The following is a 25,298-nucleotide window of genomic DNA, read 5'->3' on the forward strand; positions in this document are numbered from 1 at the left end:
GGCCATAGGGCCAACTTCTACCAACCCCAAACCAATGACAGACAGCAGCTGATAATATCCTGGATAAATACTCCATTTTCCTTAGACCTTCCAGCAGGATCTCTGAGATGGGTTTTACATTGCATCCCATAGGTTCCCAGTAACAATAGGAACTGTTGCTAGCTCCCTGATCTGTCTCAAGCATCTCTATGGATGCTTCTTGGGATTATCTCTTAAAAGAACCCAGGTCTCCTACACTGCAGGCATATTGTTTCTGAGCCACCAGGGAAACCCCTAAATAAATTACTGTACTGAAATCCTTTACTCAAAGTCAGTTTCTGGGGTCACTGAAGGAGATGTGTGTGTGTGTGTGTGTGTGTGTGTGCACACAATCATGTCTGACTCTTTGAGACCCTATGGACTGTAGCCCGCCAGGCTCCTCTTTCCATGGGATTTTCTGGGCAAGAATACCAGAGTGGGTTGCCATTTCCTTCTCTAGGGGATTTTCCTGGCTCAGGGATTGAACCTAAGTCTCCCGTGTCTCCTGCATTGCAGGCAGATTCTTTACCGCTAAGCCATCCGGGAAGCCCATGAAATAGATATACTCCAGTCAAAATCTCCTATCATTAAATAGTGTAAGCAGGTCAATTATACTCTGCCATGCATTTAAGCCAACATATTTTACCTAATGTTGAATAATTTGTATCTTTAGACATCTGTCTACAGGAATACAAACTGCCCTTTTAAAAAACAGACATGTGTAAACAGGTGAATGTAGGGCATTTTATAGAAGTAAGTTTGCTCACAAGGAGTAAGCAGCTTCCCAGTGTATTCTTCCTACAGATCTCTGATCATCATCAAACGTAAGAGTCAGTTCCTTCAAAAATGTTTTACTTTTGAAGTGCTCAGATATCAACAGTTTCTTCAAGTATAAACTGGATCCTTTCAAATAATTCATTGGGGCAGGGGTCCTAAACATTTCATTATGTATATCAATAAGTCCATTAAGGAAGATTCAATTCATGCTGAAGCTTTTTGACAGTTCTTCAGTCAATCTAATTAATGTGGGCCATTCATTTGGGCAATTGTGGCAAATATCCCAGTTCAGACCAGTGGTTCTTGGTTTCAGGTGTGCATCAGAATGACCCCTGCTTGTGAAAACAAACTTTCTGATTTACTAGGACTGGACTGAGAGAGAATTTGCGTTTCTAACAAGTTCTCAGGTGACTGAGATGTTGTTAGTTGATCACACATTGAAAACCACAGCTGTAGACAACTCTTATATTCTCCTTCCACACATTGCATCTTTAAATTCAATAGAGTCTTCTGCATCTCCTTCAGTAAACACAGCCCAACAGCAGACACTTTTCCTAGGACTTGTCTCTCTTGCTTTACTGGCTGCCTGAAAGGAAAGGCCATTACTTTACAATTGATCCTTAATATAGCTTTTTCAGTATTCTTTCTTGCTTGTTAAAGTCACCTTCTCCTTTAAGCCATCACTCTGCACAGTAAAAGGAAATTCTCTACATTCACTCAACAATGAAGGTAATTTTCTGCCAGGCAGTGAATAAGAAAGGCATGGTTCCCATACTAAGTTGTATTTGCATTGTTTTGCACTGTTCTAGCTTATAAATGCACAAAAACAAAATACCACAGTAATCATAAGGCTTGTATCTCAAAAATGTTGCATCTTAGATTTAGTTGGCAAAGACAGTATTTGGCAATCTGTTGAAAGTGCTGTCTTTCATATAGAAATGAAATGCCAAAAATAAAAGACCTATTTTAATATAACAACTTGAAGGAAAAATTATCAAATGCACAAGATCTTTAATAAAAAGAACAGATGCAGGTGGTGATTAACTTTCATAGCTTGCCTTTAACTTCATATTTAAGTTATTCTAATGTAACAATATATAGGACTTAATATATATATTATATATATATATAACTTGACATTACTTTGCCAACAAAGGTTCGTCTAGTCAAGGCTATGGTTTTTCTTGTGGTCATGTATGGATGTGCGAGTTGGACTGTGAAGAAGGCTGAGAGCCGAAGAATTGATGCTTTTGAACAACTGTGGTGTTGGAGAAGACTCTTGAGAGTCCCTTGGACTGCAAGGAGATCCAACCAGTCCATTCTGAAGGAGATCAGCCCTGGGATTTCTTTGGAAGGAATGATGCTAAAGCTGAAACTCCAGTACTTTGGCCACCTCATGTAAAGAATTGACTCATTGGAAAAGACTCTAATCCTGGGAGGGATTGGGGGCAGGAAGAGAAGAGGACAACAGAGGATGAGATGGCTGGATGGCATCACTGACTCGATGGACATGAGTCTCAGTGAACTCCTGGAGTTGGTGATGGATAGGGAGGCCTGGCGTGCTGCAATTCATGGGGTCGCAAAGAGTCGGACACGACTGAGCGACTGATCTGATCTGATAAAAAGTAATTACCTGGGACAAGTAATCAAAGAAATAATAGGATAGACAAAAGGTATCATTTTGAAGATTCAGGAACATAATAGATTTTCCACAGACCAGATAAAAATGTGACTTTGTCTTCAGAAAATAAAACAGTAGACTAATGCGAATTCAACTCTGATTTTAGATATCTTGTATAGAATTGTTTGTGTTCACAATGCAATGCTTTTTTCATAATTGCATGAAAGTGTGGTTATCATTGTCACTTATTACAGATCCTGTTTTTCCTTTCCTCAAGTTTATGTAATTTTATTTCATTCCATTTTTATTGAGATATAATTGACATACAACACTATGTAAGTTTAAGATGTACAGCATAATTATTTGACTTACATACTTTATGAAATGTTTACCAAAATAACCTGAATGAACATCCATCATCTCATACAGATTCAAAATTTAAAAAACAGACAAAAAGCTTTTGCCATGTGATGAGAACTCTTAGGATTTACTCACGTAACAAATTTCATATACAACATAAGGAAGTGTTAATTATATTTATCATGGTTTATGTTATCCCTGATACTTATTTACATTTTATAATTGGAATTTTGTACCTTTTGACCATCTTTATCCAATTCCACTGCCCATACCCTACCTCTGGTAACCACAAGTCTGATCTCTTTTTCTATAACTTTTTTTGGTCTGTTTTTGAAGACACTTTTCCAAAGAATATACACAGATGGCCACAGGCACATTACCACTCAAAAGATGCTCGACATCATTAATCATCAGGGAAATACAAATCAACACCACAGTGAGCTATCACTTCACACCTGTCAGAATGGCTGTTATCAGAAAAGACAACATACAAGAATTGAGGAAGATATGGAGGAATGGGAACTCTCCTGCATTGTTGGTGGGAATATAAATTGGTATAGCCAGTATAGAAAACAGTATGAAGATACTTTCCCTCTAATTTCTTTGCTTCTACAAAGTTTTATTTCTCTTGTTAAAAGATAAGACTCAAAAAAAAAATCATACAATTATTCCCAAGGATATGGAACAATATGGGACTGCCTAGAAGGCAATGGCACCCCACTCCAGTACTCTTGCCTGGAAAATCCCAGGGATGGAGAAGCCTGGTAGGCTGCAGTCCATGCTGAGGGTCGGACATGACTGAGTGAGTTCACTTTCACTTTTCACTTTCATGCATTGAAGAAGGAAATGGCAACCCACTCCAGTGTTCTTGCCTGGAGAATCCCAGGGATGGGGGAGCCTGGTAAGCTGCCGTCTATGGGGTCTCACAGAGTCGGACACAACTGAAGTAACTTAGCAGCACCAGTTGCTTTCTGGTAAAGAACCCAGCAGCCAATGCAGGAAGTGTGGGCTTGATCTCCTGGTTGGGAAGATCCCCTGGAGAAGGAGATGACAACGCACTCCAATATTTTTTCCTGGGGAATACCATGGACAGAGGAACCTGGCAGGCTACAGTCTATAGGGTTGCAAAAAAGAGTTGGACATGACTTAGCAACTAAACAATAGTAACAACATAGGAAAAATTCCATTTTCCTATGTAAACAGTTGTAAATGTAAACAGTTGCTTCTATAGCAAGAGTATCTCTGTGATTGCTGATTGCAAAACCCATTCTAATTCTAGCTGTTTCTTCAGGTACACAGTAGGGCATTCGACCTGGGACACTTGGATGATGTGTCATCCTTGGTCACCATCCATGTGCAAGTTTACTGCTTCTTATATTAAAGGTTTGCTAGTTTGCATTTTGGTATAAAGAAGGCTGAACATTTACAAATCGATGCTTTCAAAGTGTGGTGCTGAAGAAGACTCTTGAGAGCTCCTTGGATAGCATGGAGATCAAACCAGTCAATCCTAAAGGAAATTAACCCTGAATATTCATTGGAAGGACAGATGATGAAGCTGAAGCTCCAATATTTGGCCACCTGATGAGAATATCTGACTCCTTAGAAAAGACCCTGATGCTGGGAAAGATTAAGATAGGAGGAAAAGAGGGTGACAGAGGATGAGATAGTTGGATGGCACCATCGACTCAATGGACATGAGTTTGAGCAAACTGCAAGAGACAGTGAAGGACAGGGAGACCTGGTATGCTGCAGTCCATGGTGCCACAGAGAGACAAGACTGAGTTACTGAACAACAAAAATAATTTGGTATCAAAGAAATGGTTCCCCACATTCCTATGCCTGCTAATCTCCTGACTGACTCCTTCCTGATTTTCTAGTTGTGTTCAACAAAACATCCTGATTATTTGCCTTTTTAAACAATTAAAATCTATTTGTCATGTGGATAATTTTGTTTTGGCTAAATATTTTAAAGCCACCAGAGCAGCCTGAACTTTAGACATTCTTTGATAATCAAAAATAGTAATTTCCTTGAAAAACTCCACATGGCTTTATGCCATAAGCCTGAATGTATTTAATAAAGTGAACAGTGTCTCTGAAGTCAATTTAATGACTCCTCATTGTCTTCCTGTGTCTGGATATGATCAGATTACCTCCTTTCATTGAATTATGCCACTCTTTAAGCCCAACTCAAAGCTTGTTCCATTACACCTCTATTCTCTTTCCTTGATGATTGTGTTTAAAGGTGATCATACTTGTGAAATCAGAAAGAAGTCTATACACAGAGCCCTTACTGAAAGGTAACGGAAGAAGCTGAATTAGTCTAATACACCTCTCATAGAAGTGCACACACATGCATATTTTCCTGTTCCTTGGCATTACAATTTGTGACAGCAAGGGAGACCTTGACTCCTTGTTCAGTCCCAGAAGACACCTGGGTAGAAAGATGATGATGGCCCCAGATGCTCCAGGAGGCCTTGAGTACTTGGTTTGGTTGAGACCAAACGTCCATTGTCTTCAGATCCCTGTAATGCCCCCCTACTCCAATTACCAGGACTGTGGGGGGTTTAAGTCATAAGAAATGACAAATACTCTCTCACTACATCATCTCTGACAAAATTCAGACTCATGTCTCGGATCCAGTACATCCTTTCTCTTTTTGCATTCAGGTAATTTTATCTGGGTATTATGAAATTTTCCTATGGACATGAATGTCCCTTAGTTTTCAATGCTTTATTTCTCAAAATAGTACTTATGAAAGAAAAAATATACCAAATATACCATGTAAGTGGTCACCTGTAGAATCTGTATGTCTCAATGAATTACCAAGTTATTTTTCCTTTTTCCTTTATAGTGGAAAGGACTAATATTCAGAGTAACATACAAACTGATGTTTCTAACATCTATTTATTGTATTTACTATGACATGTCACTTTTGTATATGTGTCTAGGATATATTTCATTAATACTCTTTTTATATTTTGGGAAAGTGAATTCCATTCAGAGACCTAAACAAAGCAATGAAAAAGGAGGGAATAGCATTTATAGTTCTTCCATGTTAGCATAATGTCACAATATCACATACTATACAGTGTCACTATATTGTCTAGCAATATACTGATATTTACAGGATTGCAAAGTGACAATGCAATCATTCTCAAATGGTAAAGAATCTGCCTACAATGTGGGAGACCCAGGTTCGATTCCTGGTCAGGAAGATCCCCTGGAGAAAGAAATAGCTATCCACTCTAGAATTCTTGCCTGGAGAATTCCATGGACAGAGGAGATTGGCAGGCTACAGTCCATGAGGTCACAAAGAGTCAGGCAAGACTGAGTGACTAACACTTTCATTTCGTGTACCCAAGGTAATGAGAAATGGATATTTGTATCTTCCTCTAAATGCAGGAGACACTTGGGAGTAAGTTCCTAGCATCCTCATTTTTTTCTTTACATTTCTTTCGTAGATCAATCTGGCCATCCCTAAGGCTCTAAATATCATCTATATCATATCTCCTAAGGTTCTAACTCCATCCCTTACCTTGTCTATAATTTCAAATTCTTATTTCCAATTATACTTTTATAACATTATTTTTGTCAGAATCTTAATCTTAATCCCAAACCGAGTTCTCTATTCCATCCTCTCCCCTACTGCTCAAGTTTAATCCACACCTTGTCTTTTTTCAGTAATGGCACAACTATCTCCCTGGCTACTCAAGCCAGATAAATGGGAAACATCTTTCATTTTTGTCTTTCCCTCCTTCCTTCCATGTTCCATATACATCAGCCTTCTCTTAATCACCACTGCCAACATTTTGAACCATTTCCTCTCTCACTAAAACCATTCAAAAACTCAAACTGGTGCTTCACCATTTCACCCCCAATACACTTTTCAATGTGGCAGACAATAATCTTCCAGAATTTTAAAGCCTGTGATGACTGTAATACCTTCTGTTGAACTTAAGGCTGAACTCTTGCTGAGTTCAGCAAGCTTACTGAAGGCTTGCTGACTCCATGATTCGGCTCCTGTTGCCTCCTTCCACCTCACTTTGTTTCTCTCCATCTTGCTCTAACTCCAGCTATAATGGCCCAATTTCATTTACTAGAGCTCAGCAAAGGCCTTCTTCCTTAAGACTCTTAGTCCTCAGGCTTTTTTTCTGCCTGAAAAGCAACTCTGTCCCTCTTCTTACCATAATCAGCTCTCTTTCAGTCTAGAAATGACATATGAAAATACAACTCAGGCTGGCCATCCTTGGTCATCCTCTCTGAAATAGTTCTCTCCTCTTATCCAAAACCATAGTACCTTATTCATTCTGTTTACTTTAGATATTACCTTATTTTTGTTTACTTGCTTCAAATCTGTCTCTGCCCACTGGATTCATGCTCTTGGAGGGTAGAAGCTAATTCTGCAGGTTAGTCACTATCACCCCTTCCCAGAAAAATGGTCTGCATATAGTAGGCATTCTAATAAAAACAATAAGAATGTTATACAGTAACGAATATGATGATTATAACATCAGTATATTTGCTCTTACTAAGATATTAACACTGTTATCAGTGTTTTGTGTGTATTAACTCATTTAAAGAGATAAGTACATTGATTATTCCTCTGTGAGCACAGAGTAGTTAAGTACTGGCTAAGTCATAAAGTACTGTCTTAGCCACTGGCTAAGCAAGTGGCAGAACAGGGATTCAAATGTTTGTGTTTTGACCCCAAACACCCAAGCTTGTAACTATCCTACTAGGCTACCTATTGAAACATGAGGTCAAACAACAATCAAGGAATCCAAGGATAGTAGAACATATTTAATGAAATATATAAATACAAGACACAAGGTTTAACAAAGGTCAAGGAATTTAAAGCCAAAATACATTTAATAGTAATATTTTTTTTTAAAATGGTGAACTTTTTTGATGATTCAGAAGGTGTACATGGGTCATGAAGCATCTCAGCATATCATAATGATTATTAGGCTAAAGAATGTATAATACAAGCCCAGTCTTACTTGATCCTGTGGAATATCCTTTATTTTTAAAATATCTTGTTCAAGATCCTTCAGTCTGATTTTTACATTGTGCTAAGTCGCTTAAGTTGTGTCCAACTCTTTGTGACTATGGACTGTAGCCCAACAGGCTCCTCTGTCCATGAGATTCTTCAGGCAAGAATACTGGAATGGGTTGTCAGGCCCTCCTTCAGGGAATCTTCCCAATCCAGGGATTGAAACCATGTCTCTTATGTCTCCTGTGTTGGCTGGCAGGTTCTTTACCACTAGCACCACCCAGAAAGCCCATTTTCATTTTATATGAGTTCAAAAGACAGTGCTAGGTATTTGACCAAACTAGGCTAAATTTGGAGAAAACAGGAGCATTATTACTCCTGAATAGTTGCAGACTCACAAGCATTAGGACAGCAGGCCTGTTCCCTCAAAAGCAATCTGGAAAGATACAACATGGTTTTCCATGTCCTCAAACTGATGTCTAATCCTCGGACTCATTGTGGCACTCTTAAAAAACACTATATGACCCCCAAAGTAGCCATGGATACACTCATCTACTGGCTCATATAGCTACTAAAAGTTATTCCCAACCAGGGTGACCCATGCTTGAGGTATGATAATTTCAAAATCAATTAGAAAAAGAAAAAAAAAAAAAGGAGGAGGAGGATTGTATTTGTCCTCTGGGTAATTCAGAGAAACCATATTTGGCAACAGCAAGTTGTGAAAACAACATTTATCAGCATCAAAACCAGGCTCCAGAGGAGATCTGATTTGGGCTCTCAGATGCTCAGAAGTTGAAGCATGGCAGGTTGTTTGAAAAGATAAAGACTGGACTCTGCCTGTTTTTATTTCTCCCTACAAACTTTTTCAAGATCTTATCTCATTTCCTTTCCCTCTTTAAAGTGTGGTTTCGATCTTCTTTCCAAAAGAGACACAGCTCCCTGGATTTATCACTATTTTTGGCTTCTTAAAAGGTCTTTATGTTTAATCCTCGGGAGTAAACAAACTTCTTCAATATATAGAACCAGATCTTAGGTTGTTATCTACCCAGAGCACCTGATGGCATTTGTGAGGTGGGGATGGAAAAGGGGACTTAAAAATGATAAACAGCTTAGTTTTCCATGTCATTTTCTATAACTAACAATATCATATACAACAATATCCCAAGGAAACATGATTAATCTGTGGTTAAATATTTTAAAATTATTTAGAGTTACAATTGAATAGGAGTTTGACCCCATCCATAATCTAGGGACATTTAAGCTTCTATCCCTTTTCCTCTGATTATAAGAGATACTCCATAATAAACTCCATGAGATGGGTTGGTTCTGTCTTTTAAATAGCTCATATTCATAAGATTTAAAATGTAAAGTATTTTTATTGTTCACAGACTTAATAAATTTTTATTGACTGCCTATTATTCTTCTTATTAGGTCCTATGTTGTTGTTGTTTAGTCGCTAAGTCATGTCCAACTCTCTTTTGTGACCCATGAACTATAGTCCACCAGGTTGCTCTGTCCATGGGATTTTCCAGCAAGAATACTGGAGTGGGTTGCCATTTCCTTCTCTAAGAGATCTTCCCAATCTAGGGATTGAACCCACATCCCCTTTGGCAGGTGGATTCTTTACCACTGAGCCACCAGTGAGGCCCATACTCAGCAATAAAATAATCAACAGTCATGGCTCAAGCTCTGACTAATAAAACATTTCAGTGAGGACAAGTCACCCTTCTCTGATTCTTTAGTGGGAGAACCTGACAAGGGTCATCAAGAAAGTCATCTCTGAAGAAATTATTTTTTTACTGACATCTAAAACATGAGAGGACTTCCCTGGTGGTCCAGTGGTGAAGACTCCACACTTCCATTGCAGGGAGGACACAGGTTCAATCCTTGATCTGGAAGCTAAGATTCCAAACGCTGCATCAAAAGGTCAATAAACAAATAAATACATAAAAACATTAGGAGAAAAAAATATATATCAGGAAAAAGATCAGCATATGACAGGAAAGAGCCTATGGAGGTCAAAGGATTGAAGATGAGTATGATTGCAATCTGATCAGGGAAGGTGGTGGGCAAAGTGGAGAGGGAGGGTATAAAATGTGTCCTAAGGATCTGGGAGGACATGAGCCACATGTGGCTTTATAGGCCACACTCAAGAGTTCTGTCTTTATTCTAAAAATACAGAGAGCCCCCTGACATGTTTTAAATTGGAAGCCCAAGTTAACAAGGAATGTGCCCTGGAAAGAGCCCTCTACAGACCAGAGAAGAGACTACAGGGATCCACATACGGGTGAGCAGGGGTGTGAGAAGACACTGCAGTCAGTGACAAGTGAGGAAACAATGATTTGGGCTAGGAGGTGGGAGGATGGACAAAAGCATAATTAGTTGAGGGATATTAAGAGGCAATGTGAGCCAGACTTGGGAGCAAACTAGACATCAGGGTAAAGGGAGAAGTGTGGAGAATGACTCCTGTGTTATTATGTACTTCATACCATTTAACATGAATTCCACTCAAATAGATAAAGGTGGTTAACACAGTCAGTACTATACTATGAGAAGTGAAATGAAAGCATTAGTAGCTCAGTTGTGTCCGACTCTTTAAGACCCCAGAGACTGCAACCTGCCAGGCTCCTCTGTCCATTGAATTCTCCAGGTAAGAATATTGGAGTGGGTAGCTATTCCTTTCTCCAGGGGATCTTCTCAACCCAGAGATCAAACCCGGGTCTCCTGATTGCAGGAAGCCTTTTTACCACCATAGGCTTCCCTTGTAGCTCAGTTGGTAAAGATCTGCCTGCAGTGAAGGAGACTCAGGTTCGATCCCTGGGTTGGAAGATCCCCTGGAGAAGCAAATGGCAACCCACTCCAGTATCCTTGCCTGGAAAATCTCATGGATAGAGGAGCCTGGTGGGCTGCAGTCCATGGGGTTGCAAAGAGTAGGGCACAACTGAGCGACTCGCACTTACTTACTTTTTACTGTCTAAGCCAACAGAAAAGCCCATACTATGAGATGCTGGTACTAAATGTAAATGCTTATATTTGCATATTGGGATGAAGTACTCCATTAGGCTTAAATTCATTTATCTTAAATAAAGAAGAGTTTCCAATTAATAAAAAATTGTCCACTAAACTACATTAGCAGCAAAAATTATAATGAGTTTCATTGCAATAACTTTGGGAAGAACAAAAAGCACTGAATTTCTATTATATGTAGGGAATTAATTAGTCTAATATTAGTTTCCTAAAGATGGAATTTTAAAAAATTAATCACAGATCATGAAGAAACACTGGAGTCAAATATCAATACCCAGGTAATTAACTGACAAAAGACTTTTCATTAGTGTAACTGTAATTTTAAAAAATAAAGTTACCAAAGGACAGGCAGATAATTTGTTTTGAAGTATAATATCTGAGCAGTTACACTAGCAAAAACATCCTATTCTTTTATGCAGAATAAATTATAAACAAAATAATAAATGGAAAAAGGTAAAGAAAAGCATTCTGTTTCAAGATTTTAGTAAATCTTTGCTGTATTTTTCTTAACTTTTAGTTTGCAAAATACATATAAAGCTGAAAAACAGCTCTAGACTTCAAAGTCTAGTAGACATCAATTCAATACACTCTCCAATGTGGCAGATGTGGAAAAAATACCAATTAAACAATGCTCAAACCAGGCTTTTGTTCTGTAATTTCTGTACAGAACAAATCCACTGATTTCCTATCTGTCCATCATATCCCTTACTTATTTCAAAAACTGAATTCATATAATTCACTTTTTTCAGGAAGATGACATATATTGCTTTCTTCCTCAACATTTGGTACACAGTATAGAATGTATCTTATACTTTCCTTTATTCTTTAATTTTTATATATCTCCTGTTCAACTAATTTTTGTTGTTGTTGTTTTAAATATTTATTATTTATTTATTTGACTGCACCACATCTTAGTTGCAACACATGCAATCTTCAGTCTTCATTGCAGCAGGCAGCATATGGGATCTTCACTTATGGCATGCAGGATCTAGTTTCCTGACCAGGGATCAAACCTGGGCCCCCTGTATTGGAAGCATGAAGTCTTACCACTCAATCACTAAGGAAGCTCCCCGTTCAACTAGTTTTATGTACTCAAGATAACTTTGTTTTTTCCTGATCATTTAAGTGTTCAGCATCTAAAAACAATTAAAGCATAATAGCTGAATGAATGAATACATTTTATCTTGTGTGTGTGTGTGTGTGTGTGTGTGTGTGTGTGTGTGCTGTGCTCAGTCATGTATGACTCTTTGCAACCGCATGGACTGGAGCCCACAAGGCTCCTCTGTCCGTGTAATTTTCCAGGCAAGAATACTGGAGTGGGTTGTCATTTCCTACTCCAGGGGATCATCCTGATCCAGGGATTGAACCCACGTGTCTTGCATCTCCTGCATTGGCAGGCTGATTCTTTACCACTGAGTCTCTTGGGATCTTACAGGGGCGTTAACAGTTCACACCAGCTTGTATTTGTGTTTTGTTTTTCCTCTTAATGTGACAAAATGAATAAAAGTTTGCAGTATCCTTAAAAGGTTCAGTTTTCAGTTTTTATGTAATTTCTATGATATTTATTTTGCTCATGTTATATTAGTATTATGAAACCCTATGAAGACATAAACATATTAATTTAAATAAAACCAATCATTCTAGGAAATACATGAAAGATAAAAATACTATTAACAGTTTTCTGTGGAATTGCCATTTGCAAAACTCCATCCTCATATAATATTTCAACTGATACTGGGAAAATAAATACTGAGTGGAGAGCAGAGGTTCGGTGTTTAAACTGGAGCTGTGCAGCTAAGCAATATTTCCCAGTAGCTCGTGCTCATGATCAGTCACTTCAGTCATGTCCAATTCTTTGTAACCCTGTGAACTGTAGGCCACCAGGCTCCTCTGTCCATGGGATTCTCCAGTAAATAGCCATGCCCTCCTCCAGGGGATCTTCTCAACCCAGTGGCCAAACCCAGGTCTCCTGCATTGCAAGCAGATACTCTACCCACAGAGCCATGTGGGAAGCCTCTTATTTCCCAGTATAAGTCATCTCATTTTGAAGAACTTGAGAGGAAATGAAGTTAAAAGAGAAATGAATGTAAACTTTTCAGAAATGTTTCACAACAAATATGGTGAATTTCAGACATTTCCTTTCTCCCCCTTTCCTTTATAATAAGTTATGTGAACAATTAACAACTTTATTGAGTGTGTGTGTGTGTGTGTGTAGGTGTGTGTTCAGTTGCTCAATTGGGTCCAACTGTTTGTGGTCCCATGGCCTGTAGCTGGCCAGGCTCCTCCGTCCATGGGATTTCCCAGGCAAGAATACTAGAATGGGTAGCCATTCCCTTCCCAACCCAGGTTTTGAAACCGAGTCTTTTGTGTCACCTGCAGGTGGATTCTTCACCACTGTGCCAAATTTAAATTGAACACAACACTTTAAATCCAGGGAAGCCAGGACTAAAGGATTCCCTATGTTTTCAACTATTGAGAATGAGTAGAAAGACTTTCCAAAGATATGGACTACAGCCAAGTGGGAAATCTGCAGCTTCCATCTGTCATGTATGGGTCTATGCTTGCTACTTCATTGTATTTCCTGGTAAATAACTGCCATTTTCAAAAATAAACCTGGTTTGTGTGCTACACGTGAATTGGGATGAAAATTCCAGATGTGGTGAAGAAAGGGAAATTGTGCATGATAATATATGAATCAAATTTCCCAGAGATTTCACAGAAGTTGGGCATTACACAGGTAAGAAAGAATATAATAAAACAACCATGGGCTAACAACATCAGCCTTTATTGTTGTAAACAATAAATGACCCTTGAAAAATTGTATGGCATTTTCATCATTTTCCAACTGAATTCCATTTTAGTTTTGGGAACATTTTCTTTTTTTTTTTAATATAAATTTATTTATTTTAATTGGAGGTTAATTACAATATTATATTGGTTTTGCCATATATCAACATGAATCTGCCACAGGTATACACGTGTTCCCCATCCTGAACCCCCTCCCACCTCCCTCCCCGTACCATCCCTCTGGGTCATTTGAAGTTCTTCAAACATCAAAGGAAGCTGTTACTTTTTCTGATGTTCTTAACTCACATGTAGATAAAGTAGTTATGATGTTCACAAGGTAGGGAGAACTCCTGGCATACATTCAGTCAGGTGAGTGATATTCCTGAGTACAGTGCTAAGGATGTACAAAAATGTAAGTGGTCTCTATATGCTAGGAGTTATGAAGACTGGAAGAGACAGAGAAGGAAGTAATTAAGTAAATAATTATAAAGACTGTATGTACTGGTGTAACTACAGTACATACAGTAAGTCATAGAACACAGAGGATGGAGTTCTGTGACATTTTAAAGATAGAGAACAAATAATAAATAGGGCCAAAGTACTACTTACTTTTTATTTTGTTTTGTTTGAATCCACCTGCAGTGCAGGAGACCCCAGTTTTATTCCTGGGTCAGGAAGATCCCCTGGAGGAGGGAATGGCAACCAACTCCAGTATTCTTGCCTGGAAAATCCCCATGGACAGAGAAGCCTGGGGGGCTACAGTCCATGGGGTCGCAAAGAGTGGTACATGAGTGAGCGACTAAGTACAGCACAGCACAGTGCTTTGTTTACTGAGTTTGCTTGAAACGCAATTATAACCTATCTTTATCTGTCTCTGCATTTAAAAGGATGTGACATAAAATCTACAGGGAAGCTGTTAACAAAATCTAAAAAGCAAACAAACAAAATATCTTTTATATAACTTGACTAAAAGAGAAACTGGGCCATAAAGGCAGTAAAATTTTCAAGATTCTAGGGTTTAGGGGTCCTTGGTTTTATCTAAAATGACATAATTAACAGTCTTTTAGAAAAAAACTCACAAAATCCATTTAAGAAAAACATCAAATATGCTAACTGTGATATTTACACTCCATCTTAAGTAATATCAAATTATGAAAAATGAAAAATATAAAAGTGAACAAAAAGTAAACTTTTTAATGTAATCTGTTGTCATCTGATTTGGTTATATAATTGAAGGCATTATTTTCAAGGTAATAAGCACTCAGAAAAATAAATGCTTAAGGGTAGATAAGAACTATATAAATAACCCAGGAGCTAATGAGGCTTACTGAAAAGAGCAGATTAAAAACAGAAGCTAAATACGCAAGAGGGTAAATGTGACATTAGCAGAACAGCATAAAGTTCTTCACCACATATCTTCAAAAGCTCGGTTTTTGAGAGGTAGGTATATGGTTTTAAGTGAATGGCCCTCTAGCAAGATCCTTTATCTCCTTCTTGAAATTCTGTAACAATTTGTTGTCAGAATCATTCTCTTCTTTATTCAAGTTACCCATTTCCTGTCCCTTTCACATTCTCAGACCTCAATAAAATTAAATGCATGTTAAAGGCAAAGCTCATGTCCTCTTTACGTTGGTTTTGCCTTTGATAATTCACACAAGACTTCATAAAAGGTCTCATAAGAGAATGTGACTGTGAGTTGGGTGCTTAAATACTAACAGAGGTCACCAGTCGCCAAGAGGAAAAGCCATTACAGACAGAGCAAAGGGAAGACGGAAGACACGGGACATGATTCAATGTGGTTATGGTACTGCTGGAGAAAGAGTATGCCACAAAGAACATCTTAGGAGATGAGGCTGAAAATGTGGACAAGAGCCCAATCAAAGCTTTATTATCCTAAGGGCCATGCAGAACCACTGGCAGGGTTAGATAAGAGATTAACATTTGGTTACTGATTTAATTTTGAAAAAGGCGAGAGAGATAGATGAGTACATATTCTAGTCTAGATGATCAGGAAAATGAATCTATTTCATCCATGAAATGAGATGAAGAGATGAGCTAATTTGGTTAAAAAACAAAAAATCAGTGATTTGGGGATTTACTTAATGACTGAAATGGAGAAGAATGGGGAGGTACAGGGCTTTCCTGATGGCTCAAGCAGTAAAGAATCCACCTGCAATGCAGGAGATACAGGAGATGTGGGTTCAATTCTGGGGTTGGGAAGATTCCCTGAAGAAGGAAATGGCAACATACTTCAGTATTCTTGCCTGGAAAATCCTATGGACATAGGACTCTGGCAGGCTACAGTCCATAGGTTTGCAAAGAATTGGACACAGCTGAGCATGCATGCATGGGGAGGAACAGACAGGGAGAACCAACAGTTTTGGTTTAAATATTGTGAAGGTTTGAGATGTCTTTCACCTGCCAGTTTTATCACTATAAAGAAGCTATTAATATTTCAACTCCCTAGTTTCCTCATTTATAATATGGGGATAATAATAAAGTTACTGTAAGTAAATGAAAAGTGCTTAGATAAAGTGCCAAACATCCATAAAAGCCAAAAATGTTAGCACTTACTACTATCATTAAGGATCAACAGCAGCACTGTGTGGACCTGCCTTTGGGAAAGAAGATACACTCTTCTGGTTTCCAGGAAAACCTTTTTAGAACTTTGCGTGACCTCTGTGTTGATTTCTTTTTCCCCAGCCTTCTTGAAATAGGACACAAGCTTCTGCTCTTTCTGTTCCTCTTCATTCACTCAGCCCTGGTCTCTTCCTGTGCACATCCTCCAAATGTTGGTGAGTTCCTTTGTTATATTTTTGGAGGTTGGGCTTCAAGCAATTTTTGAATCCTTACAATGGGCTGAAGTTGTTATGGGTTAAATCATGTATCACACACACAAAAAAATGTATGTTGAAGTCCAAACTACTTCACCACGTGACCTTACTAAAAACAGAGTTATTGCAGATGTAACTGACTAAGATGAGGTCATATCAGAGTAAGTTCAGTCGCTCAGTCGCGTCCGACTCTTTGCAACCCCATGAATCGCAGCACGCCAGGCCTCCCTGTCCATCATCAACTCCCGGAGTTCACCCAGACTCACGGCCATCAAGTCAGTGATGCCATCCAGCCATCTCATCCTCTGTCGTCCCCTTCTCCTCCTGCCCCCAATCCCTCGTAGCATCACAGTTTTTTCCAATGAGTCAACTCTTCATATGAGGTGGCCAAAGTACTGGAGTTTCAGCTTTAGCATCATTCCTTCCAAAGAAATTCCAGGGCTGATCTCCTTCAGAATGGACTGGTTTGATCTCCTTGCAGTCCAAGGGACTCTCAAGAGTCTTCTCCAACACCACAGTTCAAAAGCATCAATTCTTCGGCGCTCAGCCTTCTTCACAGTCCAACTCTCACAGCCATACATGACCAGAGGAAAACCATAGCCTTGACTAGATGGACCTTTGTTGGAAAAGTAATGTCTCTGCTTTTCAATATGCTATCTAGGTTGGTCATAACTTTCCTTTCGAGGAGTAAGCATCTTTTAATTTCATGGCTGCAGTCACCATCTGCAGTGATTTTGGAGCCCAAAAAAATAAAGTCTGACACTGTTTCCACTGTTTCACCATCTATTTCCTATGAAGTGATCGGACCGGATGCCATGATCTTCGTTTTCTGAATGTTGAGCTTTAAGCCAACTTTTTCACTCTCCATTTTCACTTTCATCAAGAGGCTTTTTAGTTCTTCTTCACTTTCTGCCATAAGGGTGGTGTCATCTGCATATCTGAGGTTATTGATATTTCTCCCGGCAATCTTGATTCCAGCTTGTGCTTCTTCCAGGCCAGCATTTCTCATGATGTACTCTGCATAGAAGTTAAATAAGCAGGGTGACAATATACAGCCTTGACGTACTCCCTTTTCCTATTTGGAACCAGTCTGTTGTTCCATGTCCAGTTCTAACTGTTGCTTCCTGACCTGCATACAAATTTCTCAAGAGGCAGATCAGGTGGTCTGGTATTCCCATCTCTTTCAGAATTTTCCACAGTTATTGTGATCCACACAGTCAAAGGCTTTGGCATAGTCAATAAAGCAGAAATAGATGCTTTTCTGGAACTCTCTTGCTTTTTGCATGATCCAGCAGATGTTGGCAATTTGATCTCTGGTTCCTCTGCCTTTTCTAACACCAGCTTGAACATCAGGAAGTTCACGGTTCACGTATTGCTGAAGCCTGGCTTGGAGAATTTTGAGCATTACTTTACTAGCGTGTGAGATGAATGCAGTTGTGCAGTAGTTTGAGCATTCTTTGGCATTGCCTTTCTTTGGGACTGGAATGAAAACTGACCTTTTCCAGTCTTGTGGCCACTGCTGAGTTTTCCAAATTAGCTGGCATATTGAGTGCAGCACTTTCATAGCAGCATCTTTCAGGATTTGAAATAGTTCAACTGGAATTCCATCACCTCCACTAGCTTTGTTCGTAGTGATGCTTTCTAAGGCCCACTTGACTTCACATTCCAGGATGTCTGGCTCTAGGTCAGTGATCATACCATCGTGATTATCTGGTTCATGAAGATCTTTTTGTACAGTTCTTCTGTGTATTCTTGCCATCTCTTCTTAATATCTTGTGCTTCTGTTAGGTCCATACCATTTCTGTCCTTTATCGAGCCCATCTTTGCATGAAATGTTCCCTTGGTCTCTCTAATTTTCTTGAAGAGATCTCTAGTCTTTCCCATTCTGTTGTTTTCCTCTATTTCTTTGCATTGATCGCTGAAGAAGGTTTTCTTATCTCTCCTTGCTATTCTTTGGAACTCTGCATTCACATGCTTATATCTTTCCTTTTCTCCTTTGCTTTTCGCTTCTCTTCTTTTCACAGCCATTTGTAAGGCCTCCCCAGACAGCCATTTTGCTTTCTTTGCATTTCTTTTCTATGGGAATGGTCTTGATCCCTGTCTCCTGTACAGTGTCACGAACCTCATTCCATAGTTCATCAGGTACTCTATCTATCAGATCTACGCCCTTAAATCTATTTCTCACTTCTACTGTATAATCATAAGGGATTTGATTTAGGTCATACCTGAATAGTCTAGTGGTTTTCCCTACTTTCTTCAATTTAAGTCTGAATTTGGCAATAAGGAGTTCATGATCTGAGCCACAGTCAGCTCCTGGTCTTGTTTTTGCTGACTGTATAGAGCTTCTCCATCTTTGGCTGCAAAGAATATAATCAGTCTGATTTCAGTGTTGAGCATCTGGTGATGTCCGTGTATAGAGTCTTCTCTTATGTTGTTGGAAGAGGGTGTTTGTTATGACCAGTGCATTTTCTTGGCAAAACTCTATTACCCTTTGCCCTGCTTCATTCCGTATTCCAAGGCCAAATTTGCCTGTTACTCCAGGTGTTTCTTGAGTAAGGTGGGCTCTTAATCAGTATGATTGATATCCAATACTTTAGAAGAAAAGGGCAGAGAAACAGAGAGCAGAGGCACAAATGGCATCTGAGGCAGAGACTGGATTGATGCAACTGCCAGTCAAAGGATGCCCAGGCCTGACAGCCACTACAAGAGAGGAAGAGACCAGGAAGAAGCTTCTGTTACAGATTTCAGAGGGACCATGGCCCTGCCAACACATTGATTTTGGATTGCTAGCCTCTAGAACCATGAGACAAGATATCTCTGTTGTTTAAGACACCCATTTTTCTTAGGACTCCTTTGTTACATGAGCCTTGAAAAACTAATATATAAATAGATATAAGAATGTGCTATTTTTCTAAAACGAGAGTTCTCAGCTTTTCATCAGATTCTCAGAAGGACTTGAAACCCCCAGGAAAACTTCAGCACCAACTGTTTCTTACACTCTCCTCTGGCGATCCCATGCACTCCTTTGACATTAACTGGAACCTGGGTGTCTCTGCTTACCAAATCTATACACTAAGCTATACTTTTCTGGAGCACTGGAACTCTATGCCCACTTGAAATCTCTTCTCACATATCCACCATTGAGTGGAGGACATGCTGAGCTATCATTATCTTCCTCATTTCACTAAAGGATGCCACAATTCACTTAACTGTTCAAACTCAACACAGAAAAGGCCTCATAATCCATAATCTCATCCATCATTAAGAGTGGTTAGCCTAATATCTAAAATAAATCACGAATATGTCCATTTCTCTTCCCCCTTTGCTCCCACTACTCTAGGCTGCCAATCTCACACCTCTCATGGCGTAAAACAATCACCTCCCCAGCTGGCTTCCTCACTTCCTCTTTTGTCTTCCTCTTATTCATTGTTTTGGTGAGATGCCAGGACAGAGATTAACATGAAGTTAAGCAATGAGTGTTCCCCTGTGGAGGAAAGGAGTGAAAAATGGGATTTTGGAGACAGAGGAGTTGGGTTGTAAAGAGTAGGATGACCAACTCATCCTTTTTTTTGCCTAGGACAACAGATTGACTGCTTTGCCCCTAACACCAGGAATCAAGAAAGGATGACTTCAGATGTTACTCCTATTCACCATAATAAAAGAAATCTTAGACAGTGCAATAAGGCAAGAAAAAGAAAGGAAAGACATATAGAATGAAGAATAATGAAGAAGCATTAATAAAATTTTCTCTATCCAAATAAAATACAGTTGTCTGCTAGAACTAATAAATGAGTTTAGTAAGTCATAGGATACAAAATCAATCACACACACATAACTATATAATAGCAATGAACAACTGGAAATTTAATTTTTTTAGAAGTATCATTTAAAATAATATGAAATAATACTTATGTATACATATAATGAAATACATACAAGATCTATATGTTGAACACTGATTAGAAATTTTAAAACATCTAAATAAACTGAGAAAAATACTGTTTGCATAGACTGGAAATCTCAATAATGTTAAGATGACAGTTCTCCCTAAGTAAATCCATTGATTCAACCCATCCCAATCTGAAACCCAGTGAAACATATTTAATTTAAAAAGCTGATTGGGAGAATGCCATTGAAACATGTATAATATCATATAAGAAATGAATCGCCAGTCCAGGTTCGATGCAGGATACAGGATGCTTGGAGCTGGTGCACTGGGATGACCCAAAGGGATGGTATGGGGAGGGAGGTGGGAGCGGGGTTCAGGATGGGGAGCACGTGTACACTCGTGGTGGATTCATGTTGATGTATGGCAAAACCAATACAATATTGTAAAGTAATTACCTCCAATTAAAATAAATAATTTTTTTTTTTAAATGGTCAAAATGGTGGGGGAGGTTCAAGAGGGAGGTAACATAGGTATACCTATGGCTGATTCATATTGATATTTGACAGAAACCAACATAACACTGTAAAACAATTATCCTCCAAATATCCTCCTTTTTATTTATATCTACAATTATTCTCCTTTTTATTTATTTAAAAATAAATCTCATTAAAAAATAAATAAAAAGCTGATTCAAAAAACTATGCAGAAAACAAAGGAAGTTGAATATCTAAAACAAATTTGAAAAAAATCAAGTTGGAAAACTCATACTGATTTCAAGATTTATTACAAAGATACAATATAGTGTAGTAGCAACAATAGACACGTAGATGATAAACACATTTTTGTCAAAGGTGCAAAAGTAATTCAATGGCAAAGGATAACCTTTTTAAGAAAGCCTATTTAAGATGCTAGTAGTACAAACGGGCATTCATATACTAAATAAATAAATGTGTGCATGTTAAGTCGCTTCAGTTGTGTCTGACTCTTTGCAACCCTATGGACTGTAGCCTGCCAGACTCCTCTGTAAGATTCTCTAGGCAAGAATACTAGAGTGGGTGGCCATACCCTGCTCCAGGGGATCTTCCTGACCCAGGGATTGAACCCACGTCTTCTGTGGTTCCTGCATTGCAGGTGGATTCTTTACCACTAAGCCACTGGGATTTCTTTGGAGAGAATGATGCTAAAGCTGAAACTCCAGTACTTTGGCCACCTCATGCGAAGAGTTGACTCATTGGAAAAGACTCTGATGCTGGGAGGGATTGGGGGCAGGAGGAGAAGGGGACAACAGAGGATGAGATGGCTGGATGGCATCACTGACTCGATGGACCTGAGTTTGAGTAAATTCCAAGAGTTGGTGATGAACAGGGAGGCCTGGCGTGCTGCGATTCATGGGGTTGCAAAGAGTCAGACATGACTGAGCAACTGAACTGAACTGAACTGTGAAGCCCAAATAAATATATACATAAATAAATAAATGACTTTGACCACTACCTCATCCATACACGAAAATTATCTCAAAGTGAATGAAAAACTCAAATGTAGAGTTGGAAACTATAAAATTCTAGAAAAAAGAGAGGATAAAATTGATGTGACCTTGGGTTAAGTAAAAATTTCTTAAATACAAAACAAAAATCATGCTCCATAGTACAATGAAAATTTACAAACTGGAATTTATAAAAATAAAAATGTCTCTGATTTGAAATATTCTATAAAGAAAATGAAAAGATGAGGCAGAAACAGGTGACACAGTCCACTGCAGAAGCTTTGGGTTCCACCTCATCTTTCAAGCCAAAGATATGCTTTCCCCAAGCAGTTTAACCAGTGACTGGGACCTGATCATTTCTGCTTGATGAATAATTCCTCCAAAGTGTCACCAGAATTCCCCATTGGCCATGCCAAGATGTTTTCAGAGCTGCAACACAGTCTGAAGGTTTTATTACCCATTCTCCTTTCCTTCTACTCCTACTCCTGGTTCCTCTCTCTTTATCTTTCATATATACCTTTCATACATACATGCGACTTTTAATTTTTTTTCTTTTTTTTTGGCATTTCTAACTCCAGAGGATGTAAAACTGGCACAGTAAGTAAGGTCTCAATCATTTAGGGCATTGAAAACCATGGCAAGAATTTGGAAACTTATCCACTAAAGAGAAAGTGTTTTGAATTACTTTAAAGCACAACCATCAGCATTTCAATTATATGCATTAAATTTCACAACTTAAGTGCCTCGTAAAAAACAATTTTTTAAAGAAGATTTATATCATAGATCATAGTGAATCCTTAAAGGAAAATAACAGTAGCAATCAGGTACTTTAAAAACCTGAAAAGTGCTGCTGTTTTGCAAGTTTGGGTTATCTACTTACAAACTCATAATATCAAAGTAAGAAATTTCATAAATGCAAAAGAACCGGAAATCTGCTACCATACCAGAAAAGCACAATTTCCTACCAACATTCTTAGCTTTCTTTTTCCCAGAACAATATTTTGGTATTTACAATTCACATAATAGCATTGTATTTTTTTAAAAAATCCAAGAGGAGCAGTTGTAACTTAAATAAAAGATTTTAACACATCAGCACTTTTCTTCCTTAAATGAGTAATGTAACTGCTGTTCATTCAATGTCAGCACTTTAACTCATTTTTAGAAAAGAAACTTTAGCAACTTTCAAGGAACTAATATATTATTTGAACACTGAGTGAAATAAAATAAATGCAGCAAGTCTGGGAGAATTAACATTGCATTAACTCAAGTGAAATTTGATAGAGCATGTTTTCCTTTCAGTCACTAGGAACAATTTAAATTATAGAGAATTATGATGCTTAACAGAGAAGGCAATGGCACCCCACTCCCGTACTCTTGCCTGGAAAATCCCATGGACAGAGGAGCCTGGTAGGCTCCAGTTCATGGGGTTGCTAAGAGTCGGACACGACTGAGCAACTTCACTTTCACTTTTCACTTTCATGCATTGTAGCAGGAAATGGCAACCCACTCCAGTATTCTTGCCTGGAGAACCCCAGGGACAGAGGAGCCTAGTGGGCTGCTGTCAGTGGGGTCGCACAGAGTCGGACACAACTGAAGCGACTTAGCAGCAGCATGACACTTAAAATTAAGATGAGAAAAGTGTTTTTAATACACCATTATTTAATGCAGATTATGGCAAAAGGCTGACTTAGCAATGATTCAGAGAAACCATAAGCTTAATTTTAACCTTCCATAAATATCTTTTTAGAAAGGGGATGGTAAGAACATTAAAGAATAAAAGCCATGTATCTGTAGAAAATAGGATAAAGAAGAACTGTACGAGGAAAATAATTCCAAGTCTATCAAAATGGATGAACAAAGCAATAAATATTTATGTAACAATGTGTTATTTAGTGATGAAAGTGAGAGCAAGTTTCATTAAAATGACGGCAAAGGCAGATGTGCTGCAGGGATAAGAGTGAGGGTGACTGTGTGGAGACGGTAAATATATGAGACTCTCCAAGGTAAATATATCAGACTTGCTACAGAGGGGAAGAGATTGAGCTGGAAAGGGATGAGATAGGACCCCGAGTAGGGGTTTTGTTCTAAGACGAAGAATGCTTAAGCGTATCAGCTGCTAGAAGCAAGGATACAGATGAGAAGGTTACTTGGCAGTTAGCATGGTTCAGTCCTTAATGTGTACCTATTATATGGTGCACATGAAGTATGACAAATGACAACACAATCTAGTCTATCCCAGAGACACTATAATTTTCAAGCAAGAGGAAGGGATAGGATTTAGGAAAGAGTCAGCCCAGGGAGGCAGCTGGTTTCCAGCTAAAGGCTCACCCTGGGGAGAAGGCAGGCATGGGAGGCTGGGATAGTCACAAGGGTCCTGAGATAAGGACAGGCAGTGTGAGTATGGCGCCCTCTGTTTTCTCAGGTGGACACTTTCTCAAAGTGTCCATGGACAGAGAGGGGACAGGAAGGGGGTAGGGCAGGGGCTTCATGGGTTCCAGACACAGTCCTCTCCCATTTCGCCCAGCTAGTAATATTCCAAACTATCACCTCCCTCCCTATCCCTTCACTTTTAGCAGATATTTTCCTCATCCATTTTATTAACATCATAGTAACCACTTCTTTCCTACTTGGATGCTTGTTATTGTTGTTGTTTAGTGTCTAGATCATGTCTGACGCTTTTGAGACCCAGTGGACTGTAGCCCTTCAGGCTCCTTTGTCCGTAGGATTTCCCAGGCAAGAATACTGGAGTGGGTTGCCATTCCCCCTCCAGGGGATCTTCCCAACCCAGGGATCAAACCCATGTCTCCTGTCTCCTGCATTGGCAGGCAGATTCTTTACCACTGAGCCACCAGGAAAGTCCAGTAGAGAGTAATATATAGGAACAAAATTTACCACCTTCCAATGTGTTTCTTTGACATGAGGATTAATTTGGACTGATTATTTATAAGAAACAGAAGAGTCATAAAGTGTTAATCTGTCTTATGCGTCTTCCTACTTAATTGACTGAAAAAATTTAGATAAAGGGCCAGTGCCTGGACTAGAGCTGTTACCAGAGATATCTGCAAAGAACAGGGGCTGGGGAGATGGGGAATGCAGAGAGGCTTAGACACCAGAGTCTACTGGGTGTCTCATTGTCTCTTCAGGGCCCTTTTTTATCTCTGTGTAAATTGCCTTCCTCCCATTTGAAGCCCCAAACCAGGACCCTCGACATCTTCTTTTGTCTTTAGCTGAAGACAGAATCTGTTGTGAGGGTTTCAGCCATTTTGGCAAGTTACTTAAGTTTCCTGGGTCTCTCCCCTGCATACATGCTATTGAACTTCCATTTTTTTTTTTTTTTTCTGTTAATCTGTCTCATGTCAATGTACTTCTTAGACCAGCCAGAAGAATTCAGAAGGGAATTTTTTTTCCTTTTTTTCTGACATGTGTATAACTAACAAAAGATTTTCAGAGGAGCAGGAAAATGAATGTATTGAATATACTGACACTACATGGAAAACTGATAAGGAAAA

General features: G+C 38.8%; 1 protein-coding gene and 1 long non-coding RNA gene across 5 annotated transcripts in view; one reads left to right on the top strand and one right to left on the bottom strand.

Annotated features, from left to right (window-relative positions):
* Positions 1-25,298, bottom strand: part of CTNNA2 (catenin alpha 2) — a 1,363,902-nt gene that overhangs the window by 948,028 nt on the left and 390,576 nt on the right. The gene's annotated exons all lie outside the window — the stretch shown is intronic.
* On the top strand, positions 5,807-13,588 carry LOC133257170 (uncharacterized). The gene is made up of 3 exons (XR_009739433.1): positions 5,807-6,191; positions 9,951-10,056; positions 13,176-13,588. It is a non-coding gene; the product is annotated as an uncharacterized LOC133257170 (long non-coding RNA).

This window comes from Bos javanicus, chromosome 11 (genome assembly GCF_032452875.1).
Source record: "Bos javanicus breed banteng chromosome 11, ARS-OSU_banteng_1.0, whole genome shotgun sequence".
Lineage (NCBI taxonomy): Eukaryota > Metazoa > Chordata > Mammalia > Artiodactyla > Bovidae > Bos > Bos javanicus.